Here is a 25,988-nt window from a genome sequence, read left to right on the forward strand (position 1 = left end):
TGACACTTGCTAAAACCAGATTCTGAAAACTCTCACTTAAAGGAAATCTCCCTCGGCTGATTAGCTCTCTGCTTTATCCTAACCAACAGTCTTTATTGAACACACTCTGCTAAGCTGAACGTCTCTGGAGAATCGATTGTACAATCCTTGCTCTCCTATTCACGGCCTAGGTCTCTGGGAACACCTGGACTGGAATTCCCCTAGATGGTCTGGTTTCCACTTTCCCTCTTCTCAACCCCATCAATGAACATGCAGCAATAAGCACCTGGGCATATTTTGAAACTAGCCGGATCTGGCAATCTAGAGAGCGTGTCTGTAACATGAGCTCCCCCCTGCCACCAGCTTCCTGAATGAGGACTCAGGGCCATGCATAGCTTCGATTTGAAGAGAATGCCTTACCTAGGGTCACCTTCTTAGCAGGAGAGGTTGTGGAAACAGCAGGCGCCATGACATGACGGGGATGGCTGGGGTGGAGATAACATCCCCGCCTTGAAGAGTAAGCGGGAGATTTACAGGCTTATGAGTCTGGCGCCTGATTCAGCAGAAGCCCTTTGTTTTATTGCACCCTGCGAAATTCAATCATTCCCAGGGAAGGCCTTGCCTTGGAAGGGGGAGATTCAGGCTCTGGTTAAGTTAGGATTAAGTTGCTGATTTCAGCAAATGAAAACCAATGACCGCTGCTTGTCTCCCACTTGCGGGGAGCACCTACCGAGGTAACTCAGCCTCCCCAGTGTCAGGATGAGGGCTTGGATAAGTTCTTGGGGCAGGAGATGCCATTTGGATGCTTTAGGGCACCTCGCCCTTACTTCGTGGACTCTGACATTTCAAAGGGTGAGTTTCCTGCTGGGGCTTATTTTCTTCCTGAGTCGGCACAGAAAGGAGATGAGGGTTGCAGACTCGAGCTCGGGTGTCTCAGGAACTCTCCCCCAGGGCTATCGTGCAGACTTTTGCACAGGTGGCAAATCACTTACATGTACATAGGCATCACCGTTTTCTTTGAGTAAAGCTTGGAAACATCTCCCGCCACCCGCCCCGCTGCAAGGGTTTGTTCAGTCTTTGTTTATTCCTGCTCAGGACAGGGAGGAAGATGGCTGCTCTCCTTAGGGGTGGTATAAATTTTGGTCTTCAGGTTTCTCCATCTGAAATGCAAATACAACTTAGGCCAATGCCTCATCAAGCAACACATTAGCCTGGCTTAATAACAATCAACTGAGACAAAAAAATGAAGCTTAGCATCCACAATAATGATATTATCTATGATCTGTTGAATAATTACTATGTACCAGGCGCTATGCTAAGCTCTCTACAAACAATATCTCTCTTTCCTTTTTTTCTTTCCTTTTAATCCTCACACAGCTCTGAGGCAGGTATTCCATTTTACATTCAGAAAGGTTTAGCAATGCATCCAGAGTTACACACCAAATAAATGCAGAGTCAGGAGTCCAACCCAGGCAGTCGGCCCCCCTCACCTTTTCCTACAGGTGCTTAGGGTTGCAGCAAAAATTAGGAGAAAGAAACAGAAGAGGAAGGAAGATTTTGCTTCAAGGGGAGACGGGAAGGAACAAAAGATAGCTTGATGTGGTTGAACAATTAATGTCCTTAGAGTCACACAGACCCTCGTTCATACCTCAAATGGAAAAAGTCCTCCCTGCTCTGTGGGAGCTTAGGCTGTAATTCGCTTGTCTCTGATTGTCACTTACCTTATCATGGTCCCCTTTTCCCTTAGCACTACAGAGGCTGGCTCAAAAACACTCCCGCTACTGGTCCCACATCAGTGCTGGGAAGCAAATATTATATTATCCCAGTTTTTTAAACAAGGATCCTGAGATTAAGCTGGGATAATGAACAGGCTGATAGTTACCCAGAAAGTGAGGAATAGATTTATCATAATGATAAAATGAATTCAAGACCAGTGTCAAGCAATGGCAGATCTCAATCCACTCTTCCTGACCTCTCCCTTAGCTTTCTTTCTTTCTTTCTTTCTTTCTTTTTGGTCCAGCTTTATTGAGGTATAATTGACACGTAAACCTCTGCGTAAGTTTTGCTTTCTCTCAGAAGCCTCCCTGACCTTTCACCTCTTTTTACTGTCTTCTAAAAAGCTCATGGTGTATATCACACTGTATTTTAGTACGTACTCAGTTGTACCTTTAGAGGCGGGAATGAGTCTTCTCTACTGTTATGCATTCTGGACCTCATGAACATTGAATGAATGAATGAAAGAATGAATGAATGAGCTTACAATGAGAACTAAAATAATATGGGACACAGAAGACAGCCAAGAGATTAGCGCCATTCACTCCCTTGGCAAGAGGTCAGCCTCAACGGAATCACTGCTGAGTGCCTCCCGAAGGTGAAATAACAGCCATCTAGGACAAAGAGACTTTTAAAAGATATTTCCCAGTGTTGGTGACTCTGATTTTCGGTCTAGGGCAGAATTGTGCAGTGACAATGGGGTGCTCAAAATGTTGAGCTTCTCAAAGGCAGCCAGCGTCTTCTTCAGCCTTGCACTTCCCAGTCGTGGGTGAATGGTAAGTTGACCTGAAGAGGTGGCATTCCTCCTTAGTCATTGTACGTGCCCACCAGGATGCTAACCTCATTCTGAACCAGTGCTGAGGCCATGGCAGCAGAGGTGAGTGACCACAGCTCAGCTGTGACTAGAATAACTACAGCCCAGCCCGATGGCAAAGAGCAGGTGAGTTTGTGGGAAGGATCTGATTCATGGAGCCGTGAGCCCTAGGCCCTGACACTTTCTGAAAAGGAAGAGCCTACAAATAGCATCCCAGGAAGGTATGGGGGAGGTGAGTGGGGACGGAAGGACAGGACAGAGACATGCTCTGTTACCACTGCCCTTATGCAAGAGTCCCTGTTATCTTCACACCAACAGAGTGCAATGGTTAATGTTCTGTTTCAGCTTTTTAATTTTAGTGCCAATTATACCAGTTATTATTTATTCAGTCTAACCTTTGCACCTCGCACTACAGCGGGTGACTCAAAAACTTCCAGTGGTAGGCCCTACAGCAATGCCATGAAGCAAATATTTATATTATTCTTTTTTACAAATGAAAATCCTGGGATTAAGCTGGGATAATTAACGGGCTGATGGTTACCCAGAAAGTCAGGAATGGATGCGTCAGAATGATAAAATGAATTCAGGACCAGTGTCAAGCAATGGCGGACCTCTTTTCACTCCTGGTCTCTCCCTTAGCTTTTTTTTAAATGTCCAGCTTTATTGAGGTATATTTGACACATAAAATTTGTATATATTCAAAGTGTACAGCATGATGAGTTGATATACGTATTCATTGTGTAATTGTTACCACAATCAAATTAATCAATACTTTCATCACAACACATAGTCACCGTGTGTGTGTATGTGTGTGTGTGTGCGTGTGCACACATAAAACACACTTAGGAGCTACTCTCTTACCAAGTTTCAAATAAACAGTATTGTATTATTAACTAGAGTCAACGTGCTATACATTAGATCCTCAGAACTTATTCATCTTATAGCTGAAGGTACTTGCCCTTTAACCTACTTCTCCCCATTTCCCCCAAACCCCAAGCCCTAGTGATCACCATTTACTCTCCTTTTGAGGTTCTGACTTTTTTGTTTTTTAGGTTCCTATGTGTTAACTTGACTAGGCTAAGGAATGCCAAGATAGGTGAAAAAACATTATCTCTGGGTATACCTGTGACAGTGTTTCTGGAAGAGATTAGCATTTAAATAAACAAACTGAGCAAAGAAGATCTGCCCCCACCAATGTGGGCGAGCATTATCTATTCCTTAAAGGGCCTGAATAGGACAGAAAAGCAAAAGAAGGGTGAGTTTGCTCTCTCCTCCTTCGGCTGGGATGCCCATATTATGCTGCCCCCCGACAGTGGCACTCCTGGCCTTTGGGCTTCGACTGAACTACACCACCGGCTTTCATGGGCCTCCAGTTTGCAGATAACAGGTCATGGGACTTTTCCACCTCCATAATCATGTGAGCCAATCCCTCATAATAAACCTCCTATGGGTGCCATTTCTCTGGAGAACCCTAACTAATCAACAGAACAACCACTTAAGGACCAATTTCTCCTCCTCAACTTCATTTCCCTCCCAAATCACTCCTCCCATCCTCCCAGCTAGTTTATCTCCACATCATATGACCCCCTCAACTACTACACAAGAAATATGTGGCGGAAATACCAAGAAAATGAATAAAGCAGAGACTGTGATGTGTCACCCACTGATCTGAGCTCTCACCAGAACCATGAGAGGTAGGTACTGTCATTCTCCCCATTTTACAGGTGAGGAAATCGAGACTCACAGAGGTTAAGTAATTTGCCCAAGGCCTTTCAGGTGAGGAAGCTTGGAATCAAACCTAGGCGGTCTGGCTTGAGAGTCTGTGTGCATGAGGGAGAGGAGGAGAGGGCAGGGAAGGGGAAAGGGGATGTTGTGTAAACAGGAAAATGAGAATGCTGGTGAGCAGGCAGAGTGGATCCCAGGAAAGGCACTCCTTACCCTCAGCCTGTCATTTGCATACATCTGTTTCTCGCACTAGCTAGTGTGTTGCCTCTTAGGGAGCATGATGTCAGATGTGTTCTCTCCACCTGCAAGGCAGCAAATGACGTACTCTGTTCTCCAGGTAAACATCAAACCTATTCCCCACCTGCCAAGACCAGTGGGTAGAGATGCCTGGCTGCCAGTCTACATATGCGTTCCACAGAGCATGCTGGAAGTGAGCTCAGGCATTGAGCCTCCCAGTCCCCACCTTTCTCCTCCCTACACACACACACCCCCCCCCACACACACACCCCTCACCTCACGACTCTGCCACAAACATCAGCTGCTTCCGCTCAGCAGGGAATGGCAAGGGTCACCCTGTGTCACGAGGACAACCTTCCTTCCTGTGTCTCTTCCTTACCTGCATTGGCTTTTGACAACCAGGCAGATATATTTCAAACCACTTTTGTTTTTTACTGAACAAAGAAAAAAAAAGTCCCTGTCATTGTTCACTGTGCTGTTGCTTCCTCCTATTAGCTCTGCTAAGATGCACCCAAAGAAAAGAAAATACAAGTGCATACAATTAGCAATGGAAATTATTAATAGGAGCAAGAGATTCAATCCATTCTACAAGTAATTCTGTAGTGATTTTAGTAATTGATAGTAATTAAACACTAATTAATTCATTTCCTAACTAATGTATTTACTTTATTTATGGGTATTCACTTTAATTACACTTGTTTGCATTCCTTGGGTTAAGTAATACAAATTTACTCTCTTTTCTGAAAATATTTATTTGGGCGTCTTTAAGTCATTCTTTGAGAATGTTGGAGAACAAAGACTAATTGCTTCAAATTGCAGCTAAGCACATTGATTTCTCACTTTGGAATGTGGAGCTAATGAAAAGTGAAGCTTTTCTGACTTCTCGGTTGGGCCTTATCTTCTTTCCCCTCATTCTGGTCCAGCTATCTGGCAAACAGTCTCTCTGTTTTGTTCAGAAAAGATCTGAGAATAAGTTGCATGTGGACCTGAAACATGAGGGAATAACAGCCCCAGCTTTGGGCCTCACTTGCAATAAGCAGGATGAGCCCAGAGAGACACGACAGACATGTGTCTGTTCTTTGGGTTGAGCGGTCACTAGATATCTCAGTAAGACTCCCAGGACTGGAAGCAAAGCGCTGAAGGCCACCCAGCTTTCTTCTCTCTCCCTATTGGCCATGTGGTCTGTCTTCAGACACTGCTCCTGAAGGGCACTCTCTTGATATTTCACCTCTGAGCAGCTCCAACTCTTAGAAATCCTTCCTCACACTGAGCCTAAGTCTATCACTTTAAGATGATCTTCCTCCCTGCCCAGCCCCACCCCGACCTGCTCTACTCATAGGACTACAGAGACTAAGTCCAATCTCTAATCTAAAGACCAGCCTGTATGACACCTCACAATTTACATGGTGGCACCAGGCACTCCAATTTGTTTAAGTATTCTCATGTAGAACGTTTTATTCCACAGCATCCTGTTTGCTGAAGGAACTCCAGCCTATTTTCATTCTCCCTAAAACATGTGACGGGTTATGATCTGAGTATCACAACGAAAAATAGAAATGACCTCTTTCAGTCAAGACTCTGTATTTCCTTTAATGACTGCATTAACTTGGGTTGTTCATATAACAATAACTTATTTGAGTTTTTAGCAATAGGCAGTGTGATGAGCATTCCTGAGATCTGTTATGAATGATGGGTAAGTCAAAAGTATAAAAGAGACTCTAGGTTACAGAAAAAGTTTGGAAATTCTAGCTTGGACATCAGCTCCACACAAAGAAGTTTCCCCATTTGGCCCATTTGGCCTTCCATTTTTAAAAAATTTTGAAATATTTAATTGATAAATAAAGGTAGATTTTATCCAAGGTGTACAATGTGATGATTTGATATACATATACATTGTGTAATGAATGCCACCATCAAATTAATTACACATCTGTCATCACCCATACTGTACAGTAGAGTGCCAGAACTTGTTCATCTTATAACTTAAAGTTTGTACCCTTTAACCAACATCTCCTCAATTATCCCAAGCCCCTGACAATCACTATTCTACTCTCTGCTTCTATGAGTTTGACTTTTTAAAATTCCACATGTAAGTGAGATTGTGTGGTTTTTGTCTTCCTGTTTCTAGCTTATTTCACTTAGTATGATGTCCTCTGGGTTCATTAATGTCTTCAGAAATGACAGGATTTCCTTCCTTTTTATGTCTGAATAATATTCCACTGTATATATGTACCATGATTCCTTATCCATTCATTTGTTGATGGACACTTCGATTGCTCACATATCTTGGCTATTACAAAAAATGATGCAACGAATATGGGGTGCAAACATCTATTTGAGATACTGACTTCATTTCCTTTGATTATGTGTCCAGAAGACCGATTGATGGAACATTTGGCAGTTTTATTTTTAATTTTTTGAAATTCCTTCACAGTGCCTTTTATAATGGCTTTACCAACCTACATTCCCACCAACAGTTTGCCACGATTGTATTTTCTCCTTACCCTCACCAACACTTCTTTCTTGTCTACTTGATAACAGCCATCCTAAATAGCATGAGGTGATATTTCATTGTGGTTTTGACTCACATTTCCCTGATTATAAGTGAGGTTGAGCATAATTTGTTTTCTACGAATTATGTTCCACCTCAGACTGCCCAGGAGCAAAATTGGTCAGGGGCCAACAGCAGGCAGAAAACCTGCAGGATGAGGGTGGAAAATATGCCTACAGTCACGATGGTTCTTTTGGCAGCAATGTTGTCCTTTCATTGTGCAAGACTCCAATTCTCCCCTTCATCCTGGGAAGAGAAGGAAGACAAGGTAAGAGAGCAGTGACTGAAACAAGAAGGGACAGGAAAATTGGGGTGGGTCTGTCTTCTGGGAAGTCCTGAGATGAATGTCTGTGAAAAATACATGACAATGATAAAAGAGGAAATCTCATATGTACTTAATGTCTACACCTCAGGGGCCTCCCCATAATGCCAAGTTCACATGCATCATTTCTTTTTTTCACTATGGGGTAGTGGAAGGGCTAATTGGTCTGGATGAAGAGACAATGAGAAATGAAGGCTCTGCAGCAGGCTCACTGTTCATTCACCAGCCTCTGTAGCCACTGGGGTCCTTCCATCTGATGCCAGAGCCTTACCAGAGGAAGGGAGTGGAAGGCCAGGGAAGGCGAAGTCGGAGGCTTGGGCCAGGAACTGTCCAGCCAGGAAAGTGCTGACTCAGCCCTCACCTCTGAGCACGGAGGGTCCATGGAAGTTGCTGCGAGGACCTAACCTCTGGAAATACACCTTTCCAAGGTGGGCAGGAGGTGGTGGAAATAGCCACACAACCAAATTATTAGAGAATCATTATTGAAGTTTAAGCTGCTAAGAGTTCTGTTGGAGAATGGAGTGGGCCACAGTGATGTAAGAAAGGCCCATTCTAGGCCTAGGGAAACACGTGCTCTTGATAGAGGACACCTGGATACACAAAGGAGCAGGAAGACAGGAGTGATCATAATTTCCTTCCATGGTTGATGGAGCTTCTTCTCCAGATCCATTCGGATGATAGCCCTTGACTTCCAATTTCCTTATTATTGTTTGGCCCCATAGAAATTACTTCCATTCTATAAAATAATTCCTGCCCAACTATCTTTTGAAGCTGCAAGAGGAAGGAGATTCTACTATGTAGAAGTGAATGTAGCAGTAATATAGATGTGTCTGCATTTTAATAAAAATGGTGTGTGTGTGTGCACAGATACCCAAATATGTGTGGTTTGGTCTTATCAGCATTCAGTGTAGAATTTGCATCTGCTAATCAGTTAAGGATCCAGAAAAGAAGCTTTTGATAGAAGAATTCCATTACTAGCCAGCCGTCTGTGAAATACTGTACCTGTTCCATAAAGACAGGCCTGTTTTCATCCCTTACACACACACACACACTCTCTCTCTCTCTCTCTCATGTGACCTGGGTATGCCACAAGGGAAATCAGCTAAGAATTCATGACAAAGTCCCTGAAGAGGGAAAAAAATCAAGATTCTTTGAATTTAGTTTTTTTATGAACTCGAATGAGATTTCAGGACCAGAATCTTTAACATGTTGTTTTATAATTAAAGAAGGAAGGCAGGAAGGCAGGCAAGGTGAGGAGAGGGAGGGAAGGGAAAGGGAGGGAGGAAAATTGGGAGGAAGGGAGGACTCTTGCAGTCACAGAGGAGTGTGCCTCATTCAATAACTGTTAAATGAAAAATGATAATTACGGGAATAAAGTGCACATGACCAACACATAAGCCAAATCATCTCATCCTCTTTGCCTCTCTCATCGTCTTTGGAGGAGTGGCATTTAAATATTGACTGGAGTTACATCCCCTGAGCCATTCCTCACTGGGATTGGGTTCTGAGAGTGTAATGTTAACTAAACTTTAAGGAAGTGAGAGCCTGAAATAGAAGTGAAATCAAATGCAATATAATGGAGAAAAATGATGAGACACTATTAAGAATTAAGTCCATTATCCTATTTGTTGCTAATGAAGATTCTTTGCCTTGGTTTCTTGTCCCAAATTAGTTCCTCTCCACATTCAGTGTGAGTTGTGTATTTGACTAAATTTAGGTAAGGGGATTCCAAACCCAGAAAAGTAAGCAGTACACAGCCCATCCTATTTAAAAAGAATAATTCAGATGGGTAATAAAGTGTCATCTCCACCATTCGGTATAGTATATGCTGGAACAAACTAAATAATCTGACCAGGCTTCTGCTCAAAATGCATTTCATAATCAAGAGGCTAATTACTTAAAGGTCCTCATTGACATGAGGAAGAACTGGAGCAAAGCAAGTCACCTAGTAATTCCACACCTATTGAAAGACTCGAGGCCTAAAATGAAGCAAGATTAGCTGAACACACCACACAGAATCAATGATCAAGGTTCAGAATCCAAGTTCAGGGTTTAAGGAATCAAAATAACAATCAAGAAAACGTTTTGTTGGATATCCATTTGTTCTGATATATGATGATTCTTTTTATTGCTGTCTCCTGATTGACAACTTCATCTCATTTCTTTTCTAGTCTCTACTTATATAATACCTTCCCCCTCAAAACACTCAGATATACACCCACAGGCATGCATGTTTTTGCGCCCATGTAAACATACCATCTTCATGCACAAAACCAGCTGTTTCTCTTCGTGTATTGCTCTTCTATCCATGTTTGACACTATCAATCATCCTCACCTCTTTGGTTACTGAGACACTATCGCTCTTCTGTTTTCTTCCAACTATGTGGAATTGAATATACAGTAATCTTACTATGTGTGAATTTTAGTCTAAATTTTGTGTGTGTGTGTGTGTGTGTGTGTTCGTGCTCAGGCTAGCGAGAGACAATATACAGATGTGTTTCTACCTCTTTGTTCTCCTTCCTCTTTTCCCTCATCCTGAACATAGATATTTAACTCTGCCAGTCCTTTAATCCTTCCTCTGTAACTTTTCTCATAACAAGGCATTCACTTTTAAGGCTTCCATTAGCCCCTCTATAAATACGATCATCAAATTTAACTTCAGTTCTGAAATCAGTCCCGAGTGCCACTTCCAAACGTTCAATTCTTTGCTGAAGTTTTCCATCTAAATGTTCCCACCAGCACGGCAAACTCAACGCATGCCAAACTAAAGTCACCTTTCATCCTTTACCCCAACCAAAAAAGAAATAAGCTTTCCAGGCTGTGTTCCTTCTGTGTGTCATGACATCTCCATCATCTCAAGCTCCAAATGCTTGTCATCATCTTTCCCTTTTTTGAGCTTTGTCAATGTTGGGTCTTTCATATTTCCTTTACCTACCTCTGCCACTACCCTAATTCACACAATCCTTAGTCATCATCTGGATTACTGTAATAGCTTCTAAACTGCTTTTGATGCCTCTAGTCTTCTACATCTCTAATTTGTTTTACAGATCCCTACAGAGTGATCTTCCTAAAGCACTGCTCTGATTATCTTATTCATCTGTCTCAAAAACGTCCCATCTCCTGTTACTCTAGGTCCAAAATTTAAGCTTCCTGAATTTGAACCCAGAGTTCCCCACAATCTAACATAGACAGACTACATCTCTCCCCATCCCTTCACCCAGCCCAGGTGTTTTGGCCAGACTGAACTGCTTGCCATTCACTGTATATCAGCATTTCCAGTTAGGTGCCGTTGTCCTTCAGGTTCACTCAACCTGGAAAGCAGTGTCCATTTCCACAGGTTCAAATCCTTTGCTCAAATTCCATCTACTCCTAGGAGTTATCCCTGATATCCAGCTGAAAGCAAGGTTATATCCCTCTGCTCTCATTGTATTTATTCCTTTCCTGACCCTAATCATTTTCTTGTTTTTTTCAACTTTTGTTTTAGATTAAGTGGGTACATGCACAGGTTTTTTACCTGGACATGTTGAGTGATGCTGAGGTTTGGGGTACAAATGATCCCATTACACAGGTACTGTGCATAGTACCCACTAGTTAGTTTTTCAACCTTTTGTCCATCTTGCCCTCCCCCTTCTCATAGTCCCTAATTTCTGTTGTTGCCATATTTGTGTCCATGGGTACCCAATGTTTAGCTCCTTCTTGTAAGGGAGAATATGTGTATTTGGTTTCCTGTTTCTCCATTAATTCACTTAGGATAATAACCTCCAGCTGCATCCATGTTGCTGCAAAGGATGTGGTTTCATTTTTTATGGCTGCATAGTATTCCATGGTGTATATGCACCATATTTTCCTTTATCCAGTACATCATCGATTGGCACCTAGGTTGATTTCTATATGACTTTGCTATTGTGAGTAGTGTGGTGATGAACATACAAGTGCATGTGTCTTTTGGTATAAATAATTGTATTCTTTGATACATATTCAGTAATGGGATTGTTGGGTCAAATGTTTGTTCTGTTTTAAGTTCTTTGAGAAATCTCCAAACTGCTTCTTTTCACCGTGGTTGAACTAATTTACATTCCCACTAACAATGTATAAGATTCCCTTTTCTCACTGACTCACCTGTGAATCTATTGTTTTTAGATCATTTTTTTTTTTTTTTTTGAGATATCTGCTCTGTCACCCAGGCTGAGTGCAGCAGCATGAACATTGCTTTTACACAGCCTTGATCTCAATTGGCCTCAAGCAACTTTCCTGTCTCAGTTTTGTAGCTTGGACTATAGGCATGTGCCACCACACCTCATATTTTTTAATGTCTTATATTTTTCTTTTATTGGAAAGATTAAGTCCCCATCATGTTGCCCAGGTGGACCTCTGGAATCAGGGTGACCCTCCTGCCTCTGCCTCCCAAAGTGCTGGTTTACAGGCATGAGCCACTGCATCCTGGCCTTGACTTTTCAATAATAGTCATTCTGACTTGTATGAAATAACATCTCATTGTGATTTTGATTTGTGTTCCTCTGATGATTAGTGCTGTACAGCACTTTTTTTCATATGTTTCTCAACCACTTACATGTTTTCTTTTGAGAAGTGTCTGTTTATGTCATTTGCCCATTTTTCCATGATATTATTTGTTTTGTTTTGTTTTGTTTTGTTGCTTGTTGAATTAAGTTCCTTATAGATTCAGGGTGTTAGACCTTTGTCAGATGCATAGTCTGCAAGTATTTTCTCTCATTCTTTAGGTTGTCTGTTTATTCTGCTAATAGTTTCTCTTGGTGTGCAGAAGTTACTTTGTTTAATTGGGTGCCACTTGTCAACTTTTGTTTTCATTGAAATTACTTTTGAGGACTTAAACTCTTTCCCAAGGCCAATGTCTAGAATGGTGTTTCCTAGGTTTTCTTTTAGGATTCTCATAGTTTGAGGGTCTTGTCGCTGTCATGATTGGTGTCCTCTCTCTCTTTCGTTCTTGTTGTGTGGCCCTTCAATAACAGATTGATGTGGGTGTGTGGCTTTGTTTCAGGTTCTCTCTTCTGTTTCCATTTGGTCTATGTGTCTGTTTTGTACCAGTATTATGCTGTTTTAATTACTGTAGCTTTATATTTATAGTTTTGAAGTAATTTAATATGATGCCTCTGGCTTTTGTTCTTTTACTTAGGGTTGCTTTGGCTGTTATTCAGGCCCTTTTGGTTCCATATCAATTTTGGGATAGTTTTTTCTGGTGCTGTAAAAGCGTTAGTAGTTTGATAGGAATAGCATTGCATCTGTATTTCTTTGGGCAGGATGTCCATTTAATGATACTGATTCTTCAATTCATGAACATGGAATGTAATGTTTTCCATTTGTTTGTGTCATCTATGATTTATTTCAGCAGTGTTATGGATATTTTATCTCCTTGATTAGTTACATTTCTAGGTATTTTATTTTTTGTGTGGCTATTGTAAATTACATTGCATTCTTGATTTGGTTTTCATCACTTGGTCATTGATGTATAGAAATGCTACTGATTTTTTGTACATGGTTTATCCCTGAAACTTTATTGATGGCATTTATTAGTTCCTGGAGATCTTTGACAAAGTCTTCAGGGTTTTCTACGTATAGGATTATATCATCCATGAGGAGAGATAGCTTGACTTCTTTTTCTTATTTGGATGCCTTTTCTTTCTTTCTCTTGCCTGATTGCACTGGCTAGCACTTCCAGTGCTATGTTGAATAGGAGTGGTGAAGTAGGCATCATACATGCTTCTTCCAGTTCTCAAGGGGAATGCTTCCAGGTTTTGCCCATTCAGTACGATGTTGGCTGTGGGTTTTTCATTGACGGCTCTTATGATGGTGAGGTAAGTTTCTTCAACGCCTCATTTCTTGAGGGTTTTTATCATGATGGGATGCTGGATTTTATTGAGAGTTTTTTCCACATCTATTGAGATGATCGTATGGTTTTTGGTTTTAATTCTTTTTATTTAGTGAATCACACTTATTGATTTATGTATATTGAACTGACCTTGCATACCAGGAATAAAGCCTACTTGATCATGGTAAATTAACTTCTTGGTATGCTGTTGAATTCAGTTTGCTAGTATTTTGTTGATCATATCTACATCCATGTTCATCAGGGATATTGTAGTTTGTTGTTGTTGTTGTTGTTTCTTTTCCAGGTTTTGGTATCAGGGTGATGTCAGCTTTATAGAATTAGGGTGGAGCACCTCCTCATTGATTTCTTGAAATAGTTGCAGTAGAATTGGTACCAGATTTTCTTTCTATGTCTGATAGAATTAGGCTATAAATCCATCTGGTCCAAGACTTTTCACTGGTAGATTTTTAAATACTGATTCCATTTTGGAGCTCCATGTTAATCTGTTCAATGTTTTAATTTATTCCTGATTCCATCTTGGGAGAGTACGTGTTTCCAGGAATTTATTGATTTCCTCTAGATTTTTTAATCTCTCTGCTTAGAGATGTTCATAGGACTCTCTGAGAATCTTTAGTATGTCCGTGGGATCAGTTGTATTATCACCTTTGTGTTTCCATTTGTGCTTATTTGGATCTTCTCTCCTTTTTTCTTTGTTAATCTAGCTATTGGTCTAGTGGTCTGGCTTATCTTTACAAAAAAAAAAATAATAACTTTTGGTTTCACTAATTTTCCTTGCTAGCTTTGGGGTTAGTTTGTTCTTGTTTTTCCAGTGTCTCTAGGTGTGATGTTAGATTGTTAATTTGAGATTTTTCTAGCTTTTTGAAGTAGGCACTTATTCTTCTTTCCAAACTGCATTTGCTGCATCCCAGAGATTTTGGTTTGTTGTATCTCTGTTTTTATTTATTTCAAAGTTTTTTAAAAATTTCTATCTTAATTACATTGTTTACCCAAAAGTCATTCAGGAGTCAGTTGTTTAATTTCCAGATACTTGTATAGTTTTGAGAGATATTCTTGGTATTGGTTTCTATTTTTATTCCGCTGTGGTCCACGAGTAGAGTTGGTGTGATTTTTTAAATTTTTTGTGACTGCTTTATGGCCAAGCCTGTGGTCAACCTTGCAGTATGTTCTGTGTGCAGATGAGAGAAATATATATTCTGTAGTTGATGGGTGGAGTATTCTGTAGGTGTCTATTATGTACAACTGGTCAAGTGTCAAGTTTAGAATTTGTTTGTTAGTTTCTTGTCTCAGTAATATGTCTAATGCTGTCAGCAGGGTGTTGAAGTCTCCCACTATTATTGTGTGGCTATCTAAGTCTTTTCGTAAGTCTATAAGTTTTTTATTTTCTATTTTTTATTTCAGTAGTTTTGGGGGAACAGGTGGTGTTTGGTTGCATGAATAAGTTCTTTAGTGGTGATTTCTGAGATTTTGATGCACCCGTCACCCACATAGTGTATACTGTACCCAGTGTGTAGTCTTTTATCTCTTACCCTCTCCCCTCCTTTCCCCGAAGTCCCCAAAGTCCACTGTGTCATTCCTATGCCTTCACGTCCTCAGAGCTTAGCTCCCAATTATGAGTGAGAACATATAATGTTTGGTTTTCCATTCCTGAGTTACATCACTTAAAATAACAGTCTCTAATTCCATCCATCTTGCCGTGAATGCCATTATTTTGTTTCTTTTTTATGGCTGAGTAGTATTTCATGGTGTGTGTGTGTGTTTGTGTGTGTGTGTGTGTGTGTGTGTGTCACATTTTCTTTATCCATGCTTTGATTGATGGGCCTTAGGGCTGGTTCCATATTTTTGCAATTGCAAATTGTGCTACTATAAACATGCATGTGCAAGTATCTTTTTCATATAATGACTTCTTTTCCTCTGGGTAAATAGATACCCAGTAGTGGGATTGCTGGATCAAATGGTAGAATTACTTTTGGTTCTTTAAGGAATCTCCACACCTTTTGCTATAGTGGTTATACTAGTTTACTTTGCCACAAACAGTGTAAAAGTGTTCCTTTTCACCACACCCACACCAATATCTACTATTTTTTTATTTTTTGATTATGGCCATTCTTGCAGGAGTGAGGTGGTATCGCATTATAGTTTTGATTTGCATTTCCCTTATAATTAGTGATGTTGGACATTTTTCCACATGCTTCTTGGCCATTTATATATCTTCTTTTGAGAAGTATTTATTCATGCCCTTAGCCCACTATTTGGTAGGACCCTTCGGTTTTGTTTCTTGCTAATTTATTTGAGTTCTTTGTAGATTCTGGAAATTAGTCCTTCGTTGGATGTATAGATTGTGAATATTTTTCTCCCATTCTTTGGGTTGTCTGTTAACTCTGCTGACACTTTTGCTGTGCAGGAGCTTTTTAGTTTAATTAAGTTCCACCTATTTATCTTTGTTTTTGTTGCATTTGCTTTTGTGTTCTTGGTCATGAAGTCTTTACCTAAGCCAATGTCTAGAAGGGTTTTTTTGATGTTATCTTCTAGAATTTTTATGGTTTCAGGTCTTAGATTTAAGTCTTTGATACAGCTTGAGTTGATTATTGTATAAGGTGAGAGATGAGGATCCAGTTTTATTCTTCTATATGTGGCTTGCCAACTATCCGCGCATCATTTATTGAATAGGGTGTCCTTTCCCCACTTTATGTTTTTGTTTGCTTTGTCAAAGATTAGTTGGCTGTGTTTGGCTTTATTTCTGGGTTCTCTATTCTGTTCCATTGGTCTATGTGCCTGTTTTTATCCCAGTACCACGCTGTTTTGGTGACTATGGCCTTATAGTAGAGTCTGAAGTCTGGTAATGTGATGCCTCTAGGTTTTTTTCTTTTGGTTTAGTCTTGTTTTGGCTATGCAGGATCTTTTTTGGTTCCATATAAATTTTAGGATTTTTTTTCTAGTTCTGTGAAGAATGATGGTGGTATTTTGATGGGAATTGCATTTAATTTGTAGATTTATTTTCACAGTACTGTATGGTCCTTTTCACAATATTAATTCTATTCATCCATGAGCATAGGATGTGTTTCCATTTGTTTTTATTGTCTATGATTTCTTTCAGCAGTGTTTTGTAGTATTCTTTCTAGAGGTCTTTCACCTCCTTGGTTAGGTATATTCCTAAGCTATTTTGTTTTTGTTTTTTGGTGGGTTTTTATTTGCAGCTATTATAAAAGGGGTCAAGTTCTTGATTTGATTCTCAGCTTGGTTGTTAATGGGATATAGCAGAGTTACTGTTCCTTGTACATTAATTTTGTATCCTAAAACTTTGCTGAATTCATTTACCAGTTCTAGAAGCTTTATGGATGAGTCATTAATGTTTTCTGGGTATACAAACATATCATCAGCAAACAGCGACAGTTTGACTTCCTCTTTACTAATTTAGATACTCTTTATTTCATTCTCTTGTCTGATTGCTCTGGCTAAGTCTTCCAGTAATATGTTGAATAGAAGTGGTGAAAGTGAGCATCCTTGTCTTGTTCCAGTTCTCAGGGGGAATGTTTTCAACATTTCCCTGTTCAGTATAGTGTTGGTTGTGGGTTTGCCACAGATGTCTTTTATTACCTTAAGGTATGTCCCTTCTATGCTGATTTTGCTGAGGGTTTTAATCATAAAAGGAGGCTAGATTTTGTCAGATTCTTTTTCTGCATCTATTGGGATGATCATGTGATTTTTGTTTTTAATTCTGCTTATGTGGCATATTATATTTATTGACTTGCAGATGTTAAACCATTACTGCATCACTGTTATGAAACCCAATTGATCGTGGTGGATTTTCTTTTTGATATGCTGTTGGATTCAGTTAACTAGTATTTTGTTGAGGTTTTTTGCATCTATGTTCTTCAGAGATATGGGTCTGTAGTTTTCTTTTTTTGTTATGTCCTTCCCTGGTTTTCTCTACCCTGTGGAATAGTGTCAATAGGATTGGTACTAATTCTTCTTTGAATGTCTGATAGAATTTAACTGTGAATCTGTCTGGTCCTAGACTTCTTTTGTTGGCAATTTTTCAATTACAATTTCAATTTTGCTGCTTATTGTTGGTCTCTTCCAACTTTCTACATATTCCTGGTTTAATCTAGGATGGTTGTATACTTCCAGGAGTTTATCCATCTCCTCTAGGTTTTGTAGTTTATGTACATAAAGGTGTTCATGGTAGCCTTGAATAATCTTTTGTATTTTGGTGGTATCAGCAGTAATATCTCTTCTTTCATTTTTAATTGAGTTTATTTGAGTCTTCTCTCTTCTTTTCTTGGTTAATCTCACTAATAGTCTACCAATTTTATTTATCTTTTCAAAGAACCACCTCTTTGTATTAAAAAAAAAATGTGAATGCTCCAATGTTGGGTACATATATATTTGGAATAGTTATGTGTTCTTGTTAAATGTAACTATTTATCATTATGGGCCCCTGATCTCACTGTCCTTTTTTAATGTGGTCGCTTTAAAGGCTGTTTTATCTGATATAAGAATAGACCCCTTGCAATTTTTTTTTCTTTTTGCATGATAGAGCTTTCTTCAACCCTTACTTTGAGCCTGTGGGTGTCAGTACTTGTGAGATGGCTGTCCTGAAGACAGCAGATGAACAGGTCATGTTTTTTTAGCCAACTTGCCACTCTGTGCCTTTTGAATTAGGTGTTTAGACCGTTTACTTTCAAGATTAATGTTGATATGTGAGGTTTTGGTCTTATAAAGTTATTAACTGATTGCTTTGTAGTTTCTGTTGTGTGGTTTCTTTATAGGGTCTGCAAGCTATGCACTAAGTGTGTTTTTGTGGTAGCAGATTTCTTTTCTTTTTATATTTAGAACTCCCTTAGGGATCTCTTGTTAGACTAGTCTAGCGGTAACAAATTCCCTTAGTGCTTGCTTGTCTGGATACACTTTTATTTCTCCAAGAATCAAAAATTCTTGATTGGAATTTCTTTTCTTTAGAAAGCTAAAAATAGGCCTCCCATCTCTCCTGACTTGCAAGGTTTCTGTTGAGAAGTCAACTGTTATCCTGCTGGGGTTCTTTTTCCATGTGATCTGACCTCTATCTGTAGTTGCCTTTCAGATTTTTTCCTTTAGCATTAACCTGGTGACTATATGCCTTAGCGATGTTCATTTTGTGTTGCATCTCATAAGTCTTCTCTGGATTTCTTGTATCTAGATGTCTACCTCACTAGCAAGATTAGGAAAATTTTCTTCAATTATTTTCTCAAATATGTTTTCAAGGTTATTTGCTTTTTCTCCTTCTCTCTCAAAGATTTTGTTTTAAAAAAATTCTCTGTATTTTTGTCTGGCTGAGTTAGTTCAAAAGACTGGTCTTCAAGGTCTGAAATTCTTTCTTCTGCTTAGTCCTTTCTATTGATAAAGCTTTACATTGTATTTCAAAATTCCTTGAGTTTTTCTATTCCAGAAGCTCTGATTGATTTTTCATGTGTTTATCTCTTCTTTCCTTTGCTGGATTGCTTTGAAAGTTTCTTTGTGTTGATTTTCAACCTTGTCTTGTATCTCATTAATCTTTCTTGCAATCCATGCTTTGAATCGTTTATCTGTCATTTCTGAGTTTCCATTTGGTTTGGGACCATTGCTGGAGAGATAGATAGTGTGATTCTTTGGTGGTGTTACTACATTCAGAGTTTTCCTGATGCCCGAATTCTTGCACTGGCTTCTTCTCATCTGCAGATACTGGTACTTCTAATTTTTGCAATTATTTTTGTGCAGATAGGATTTTTTTCTTTTTCTTTCTTTCCCTAGAGTATTATTTTTTTCCTTCCTTTTCCTTTCCCCCCGCCAAGGGGTGTGACTGTAGAGGGTGCTGGGTAGGATCTTTTGGCTTTGCTTCTATAGCCTTATGTACTTCTTTTGACAGGTTTTGTATTGGGCTATGCCATTTAACCTCTAAGCCAATATACGGCACTTATAGATATGAGCCTGTTATGGCCAATATGGCTGGGGGTATACTTTATTCTTGTTTTCTGACAGAAGATCTCTGTTGCCTCTGGGCTAACTCATGGAATGCACAGTGGTCTGAGCCCCCTACTCAACCCCAGGGAGGGCAGGGGCCACAAAAGACAGGGCCAGACTGGGCAGGTCCACCTACATCAGGTCTCCTGATGGCAGGCACAAGCACCAGCACTGAGGGAGAATCCAGTGGGTGGCCACTAAATGCCTAGAGGTGTACCTATGCTTGGAGCTGAGAAATCTCCTCAGCACCAAGGTCTCTGCATGGAGATGGGGGCAGCCTAAACCCCATGAGAGTAGGTGATCCAGATGCCTGGAGATCTGCCTGGACATCTGCCTGGACATGGAGCACAGAGGGCCCCTGCAGCAAGATCTCTGCACTGAAGGGTTGGAGCGACTCAGGCTGCTGATGCAGTCAAGCAGATGTTTCAAATGCCTGGAGATCTGCCTGGATGTGGAGCAGAGAGGGACACCCCACCCTATACCAAGATCACCACACAGGAAGGGAAGGATGGGTCAGGCTGCTGATCTAGGTGAGGGGGTGCTTCAAATGCCTGGAGATCTGCCTGGGCATGGGGCAGAGAAAGCCCTGCTGCACCGTGATCCATGCCCAGGAATGGTAGAGTGGTTCAGGCTGCTGGTCCAAGCAAGTGGGTGTTCCAAATGCCTGGAGATCTGCCTGAGGGTGAGGTGGAGAGGGCCCCATGCACCACGATCTTAGGGGAGTAGGCTGGGGCACCTAGCAATGTCACATGCAGACTGGTTCCAGGTTGCCAAACTGGCCCTGGCTGCAAGTCGCACCACCCAGGAGAAACTGCAGCTCTAGTAGCTCTCCTCCCACCCCTAGTTGCTATGGGAGAAGAGGACAACTCTAGCACTTACTGCTGAAGCACCTTCCACAGTTCTGGCTGTGGAGCCTCCTATCCTGCTAAAGAGCAGGTGATCCAGTCTCTGGCCCGAGACTAAAATGCCTGCATGGCCTTGCTGCTAGGCCACCAAAGAATGACTGACTTGTTATGCTCCTGGATTAAAAATGGCATCCTGCTCTCAGTCCCGCTCTGGAAAAATGCCTGCAGCTTTTCCCAGTGTGTTTCCCTCACAGCCTCTCCAAGCCTCTCCCCAAGTTAGTTCCAGGGCTTGGAAGAAACAAAAGTGCCCCCCCAACCCCTTAGCCTGGGTTCCTTGGATCCCCAGTGGGAAGGTGAGTCACAGACGGAGGCTCTTTTCCTCTCTTGTGTACTAGGCTTCATCCACTTTTATCAGCCAGTCACTTTTATTTTGGGGGCTGTTTGCCAGTGTTCTCCTCCCTGGGATCTGGGATGTCCTTCATGATTCCAGTGGATTCTCATTTTCTGTCTTGAATTAAAGCTGACATGGCTGATCTTTATGTACTTTCTTGCTATTTCCAAGTGGCTGAGGCATGCTAAAAGCCTCTAAACCACAACCTTGGGAAGAAAAAACCTCAACTTTGTATGAAAGTTGCATGGTATTATCTCATCCCCTTTAGGAGACTGAAAGCCCTTGAAAGCAGAGCCTGTATCTGTATGTGACACACAACACTTGAACACATTAGTGCTTAATATGTACTGAATGAGCACATACTAATGCATGCATGGACTCATATACTTGTATGAGTACCATACCTTGCTCACTAAACATGCAGTCATTCATGGAGACAAAAGCATAAATAAATCACCATATAAATCAATCACTTAACCATGCATTTACAATGTGCTCATGGTAAGAGCTGTGCATTTGTAACTGCATGCCCATGTGTATTGATGCTTGAAAAAAAAGAAAAATGAAACCTTTGAACAAATGGGCAATGACTCTCTCTCTCTCTGAGTGCTTCAAGTCATCCTAACACGGGCGCCTGTATGAAAGAAAATGAAAACCCTGGTGTTGCTCTGAAAAGGCCAGGTCAGATGAAAGAGCTGCTGGGACTGGAAGAAATCCATATGCACTGGCTACATCTGAGGACTGGGGCCAAGACAGGCTGCCACTGATGGGGTAAAGAAACCCAAGCTAAGAATGTGCTTAGAGGGAAGAGAAGTAAACTACAGACAATTCCAGAATGACTCTAAATGGCAAACATCCTCCCAAATATACAGCAAACAACAGTGACATGGCTGATGTGTAGAGCTGTGTGTGTGTGCTTGTGTGTGTGTGTGTGTGTGTGTATTCAGGGTGGAGAGGAATACGAGAATGAATGAATGAAAGAATTCAGGGCACCCTGATAAATTCCCCCAGGGATAAAATCCAAAGCATCTGCTTCTAAGAGATAAACAGAAAGCTCTGCTCCTCAGAGGCATGGCCAGTGGCTGAACACAGAGCTAATCTCCTCTGCACTGGGTCCCAGGCACCGCGGCAAATGTGTGTCAAAAAAAAAAAAAAAAAATGGAGGGAAAAAAGAGAATCTCACTAAAGGCAGTTATGTGAATTCAAATATTCTTTGCAGTTTGGATGAAAGCAACCAAAATTGATGTTGTTTCAAAAAGACTAGAGGCGCCAGAGCAGAGAAATAGATTAATTTTGGCTGTGGAGATGAAGAGGACTCCCTGGCTAACAGGGTGGGGCCCGGCCAGCTGCCAATGAGCATGAAAATGCTGTGCGTTTTCCAAGCACTATGTGCTCCTCCGTGTGCTTTCCCATTTATTGTGCCGTTTGATCTTCCAAGCACCAAGGTGAGTAAGCAGTACCGGGGTTGTTACTCCTCTGCCATGGAATTTAGCCGGTGCCCAATATCTCCCTAGCCTGGAATCCATCTCCATTATGACCAGTCTGTGACTTCAGGGCAGTGCTTCTCAAGCTTTTATGTAAACATCACCTGGAGTATGCACATATTGAAATTCAGATTCCAACTCCACAAGTGTGGGATAGGGCCTGGGATTCTGCATTCTAACATGCTCCCAAATGAGCCCCTCGTAGCTGTGGAATCATGTAGCTTTGGACACCATATCCATGAGTGCTGGGTTTCCATAAAAGTCAGGTTATAAGCTCTTCATTTGGCCAGACATTTTTTAAGCTACTAAAATCCTAGGCCGGATGTCACAAGTAGATTCCGGTTAGGACTGAGTGGTCTTTAGCTCCCAGATGCATAATCACCTGCAGAAGACACCTTCCCAATCCCAACTCAGGACCCTGGAAAAGTCCCAGCCCCTCTCTGGATTTCCATTTCTCCATTTGTACAAAATCAAAGCACATCCTCTCCTAGGCCCCACATGAAGAAGCCCAGAGAGGATTTCTTGTTTGGATTTATTTGACTGCGATGAAGCCCCCCAAAAAGTCCTGGAACACTGAGACTCCATAGAGAGTTCATTCCCATCAACATACAAGGAAAACGTGAAGAACCTCAACATACTCCATCACCATCTTTGTCCCCCACCCAGGGTGGGAGAACAGGCACGTTACCACCATCCAGTCTTTCCCAAGAATTACGGAATGCCAAAGGAGGATCTTACTCGGCATCCCAGAGCAAGGTAAAGATCAATCCCAATGCCCTGATTTGTGACCCTACACAATAGCATTAAGAGTACAGAGAAGGTCCACTCCAGACCCTGTTTGCCTGGGTATCACCAGGGAAGGCTGCAGAACAGCAAAGCTTTGCTGCCTGATCCTTCCTCTGGAAGCTTCAACCCAGAGGGGCACCCACTAGGTGCCAGCCGGAGCTCTCCTGTATGAGGTGTCTGTCAACTCCTGCTGGGAGGTGTCCCCCAGTCTGGAGGCACAGGGATCAGGGGCCTACTTGAGGAGGCAGTCTGTCCCTTAGCAGAGCTCGAGTGCTGTGCTGGGAGATGGGCTCAAAACCACGATGAGATATCATCTCATGCCAGTTAGAATGGCAATCATTAAAAAGTCAGGAAACAACAGATTCTAGAGAGGATGTGGAGAAATAGGAACACTTCTACAGTGTTGGTGGGAGTGTAAATTAGTTCAACCATTGTGGAAGACAGTGTGGTGATTCCTTAAGGATCTAGAACCAGAAATACCAATTGATCCAGCAATCCCATATACCCAAAGGATTATAAATCATCCTACTATAAAGACACGTGGCACACGTATGTTTATTGCAGCACTATTCACAATAGCAAAGGCTTGGAACCAACCCAAATCCCCATCAATGATAGACTGGATAAAGAAAATGTAGTACATATACACCATGAAATACTATGCACCATACAAAATGATGAGTTCATGTCCTTTGCAGGGACATGGACGAAGATAGAAGCCATCATTCTCAGCAAACTAACACAGGAACAGAAAACCAAACACTGCATGTTCTTACTCATAAGTGGGAGTTGAACAATGAGAACACATGGACACAGGGAGGGGAACATCACACACTGGGGCCTGTCAGCTGATGGGGGACTAGGGGAGGGATAGCACTAGGAGAAATGCCTAATTTAGATGATAGATTGATGGGTGCAGCCAACCACGATGGCATGTGTACACTTGTATAACAAACCTTCATATTCTTCACATGTATCCAAGAACTTAAGTATAATTTTTTAAGAAAGAAGAGTACAGAGGAAAGGCCAGTTCCCATCTAGCCCCCTGACTGACTAAGCACAATGTTTGCATTCCACATTAAAGCATATTCTACTAAGTCCTTTTCACCCTCAGAAATGTCTTTCTCCAACTATAAACATTCCTGGGAGGACTGTTTAATACCTTTGAACCTTAATCATTTAACAAGATCAAGGGAATTTATGTATTAGATTTCTTGTAACAACCAGCTGACACAAAGACATTCCCAGAACAGGGTGAGGGACAGGTACAAGCAGTAAGAGTGGACCCCTAAAAGCACCCATGAGAAGTCACCAAAGACTACCATTGCCTACTTCTCCGCTTTGCATAAAACCAGACCTGTTTCTACGTTTCCACCAATACTGCCCGAGAAGCCCTGAGTCTCTGGATGGTCTTCAGAATTCACAGAGATGCCCTGTTCAGCCACAGCCTTTCTTCTGCCCCACCCCACCCATGATAAGGATGAGCTATGCTTGTTCCAGCTGTGCAGGAGACTCCCTGCTGTTTCAAAGCACGTGGCTTGGGGATGAGGAGATGCAGTTCCCTGATGCTGCAGCTCAGCACTGCACAGGCACCCCTCATGCAGCCTGTTCTCAGCGGGCCCACTGAAAAGACGAAGAATGAGAACTCCAACATCCTGATTCCCCACTCCAGGGCCTACTGCCTTGGCCTCAGAGCCAGCCCCAGATGCCCTTCAGAGACTGCGAACCTCCAGGAAAAATTAAATCCTCACAAAACACCCTTTAATTTTATCCACTTGCCTTAATGAAGGTTCTGGTATTAATGACCTCGGAGGCTTTTTGTCTGACAGTTCTGCTAGTAACTAAACCCTGTGCTATTTCCCCCGCCCAACAGCCTGAAATCTCAAGCGTCGCCTCTAATCTTATTTTCTATTTCTGGGCTATATTGCATTAGCACCTTTTTATTTCTCCTGGCATGTTTGACAGTGAGTTCAGGCTAGTGAGAATCATCTCTTTGTGCTGGCAAATAGGGATTGCATCGGCTGTTTGAGAATAATGACTTATAGTTAAAATTACCCCCAGGATGTCATAATTACATGGTTGCAGCTTTCTTCTTTGACAAGTTGGAGAGGCGGAGTTCAGGTGGCCTACGGGAAGCTGCTTGGGGTGGAGGAGAAAGATGGATAAACAAATGTGTACCCAGAGCGCCCAGGAAGCTTGAGGACCTAGAACAGAGGCTGAGGCTGTGGCATGCTGTGAGCAGGCAGGAAGGAGCTATTCAGCCCTATCTGCCCACCTCCTGCACACACACACTCACACACACTCCTTCTGCCCACCCAGAGTTAAAATGAAAGGGCCACCACACTAGCTTCACTGAGGGTGGCATGATTTTCAGGATCCCCCAGACTCCCCAAAACCATGAACGTCACACTCTATGGGCTTTACTGCAGCATCTGAAATTTACAAATGAAACATCCCTTTGTCCTACCTCATTAAACAAAGGTCTCCGCTGAAGCCAAGCATTATTTGGGAGATTTGGGAGGGGTTTCATCATTAACATTAACAGTCGGTTAGGTTAACTCATGGTATTCTGAGACCAATGTTTTCACGTTGGCTTTTAGGAGTGAAATAAACATTCTTTTCTGTGAACCGCACGGCAGAAGACAGTGGGTACATGGCGCTGCGGATGAAACTCTGCCCACTCAGCTCCCGTCCCACCCCACCCCACCCCAGGCACTTCCAATGGGGGAGGCTGCTGGGGTTCTGGCCTGACAGCCATGCTATCTAAGCTTGTAGCAGGGCACGGGGGAGAGCTATGGAATTGATGAGTTTTGATATCCAGAGACTAGGAAAGGCAAATGTTGAAACGCTGATTCCTGTGAAGGTAGGAGGAGGTCAAAGGGCAAGGCCCTACCACCTGCCAGGATGATGAAGGTCGTGGGCCAACGGGGAAATGGTGAAGGGTCAAGAAACAACTAGAAATAAGACCAGAGATGAGAGAAGCATACCCTAGGAGGGGACAAGTCGTACCAAGGGGCTGGGACAGCCTAGTGGCTGTGAACGTGGCCTTTGGCTCCATCACCCGAGTGATGGAATGAGACCGCATCAACCCGAGTGTTGGCGGGCAGATTACTTAACTTCTCTGTGACTCGGTTGCATCATTTCTAAAATGAGAAGGATCTCATCACCTAAATGTGTTAGTACAGGTGAAGTGCTGAAAACAGTGGGGCCCGTGGCTTGCCCTTAATAAGCAAATGATA

At 41.8% G+C, this 25,988-nt stretch overlaps 1 long non-coding RNA gene across 2 annotated transcripts in view; it reads right to left on the reverse strand.

The window, feature by feature from the left end:
• Positions 1–978: 978 nt before the first annotated feature.
• LOC103877997 overlaps positions 979–25,988 on the reverse strand; it is a 50,563-nt gene continuing 25,553 nt past the window's right edge. For both annotated transcript variants that reach the window (XR_002517289.2, XR_002517288.2), the window contains exon 2: positions 979–1,139. This is a non-coding gene — a long non-coding RNA (uncharacterized LOC103877997). The remainder of the gene's footprint in view (positions 1,140–25,988) is intronic.

Source organism: Papio anubis, chromosome 12, assembly GCF_008728515.1.
Source record: "Papio anubis isolate 15944 chromosome 12, Panubis1.0, whole genome shotgun sequence".
Classification (NCBI taxonomy): Eukaryota; Metazoa; Chordata; class Mammalia; order Primates; family Cercopithecidae; genus Papio; species Papio anubis.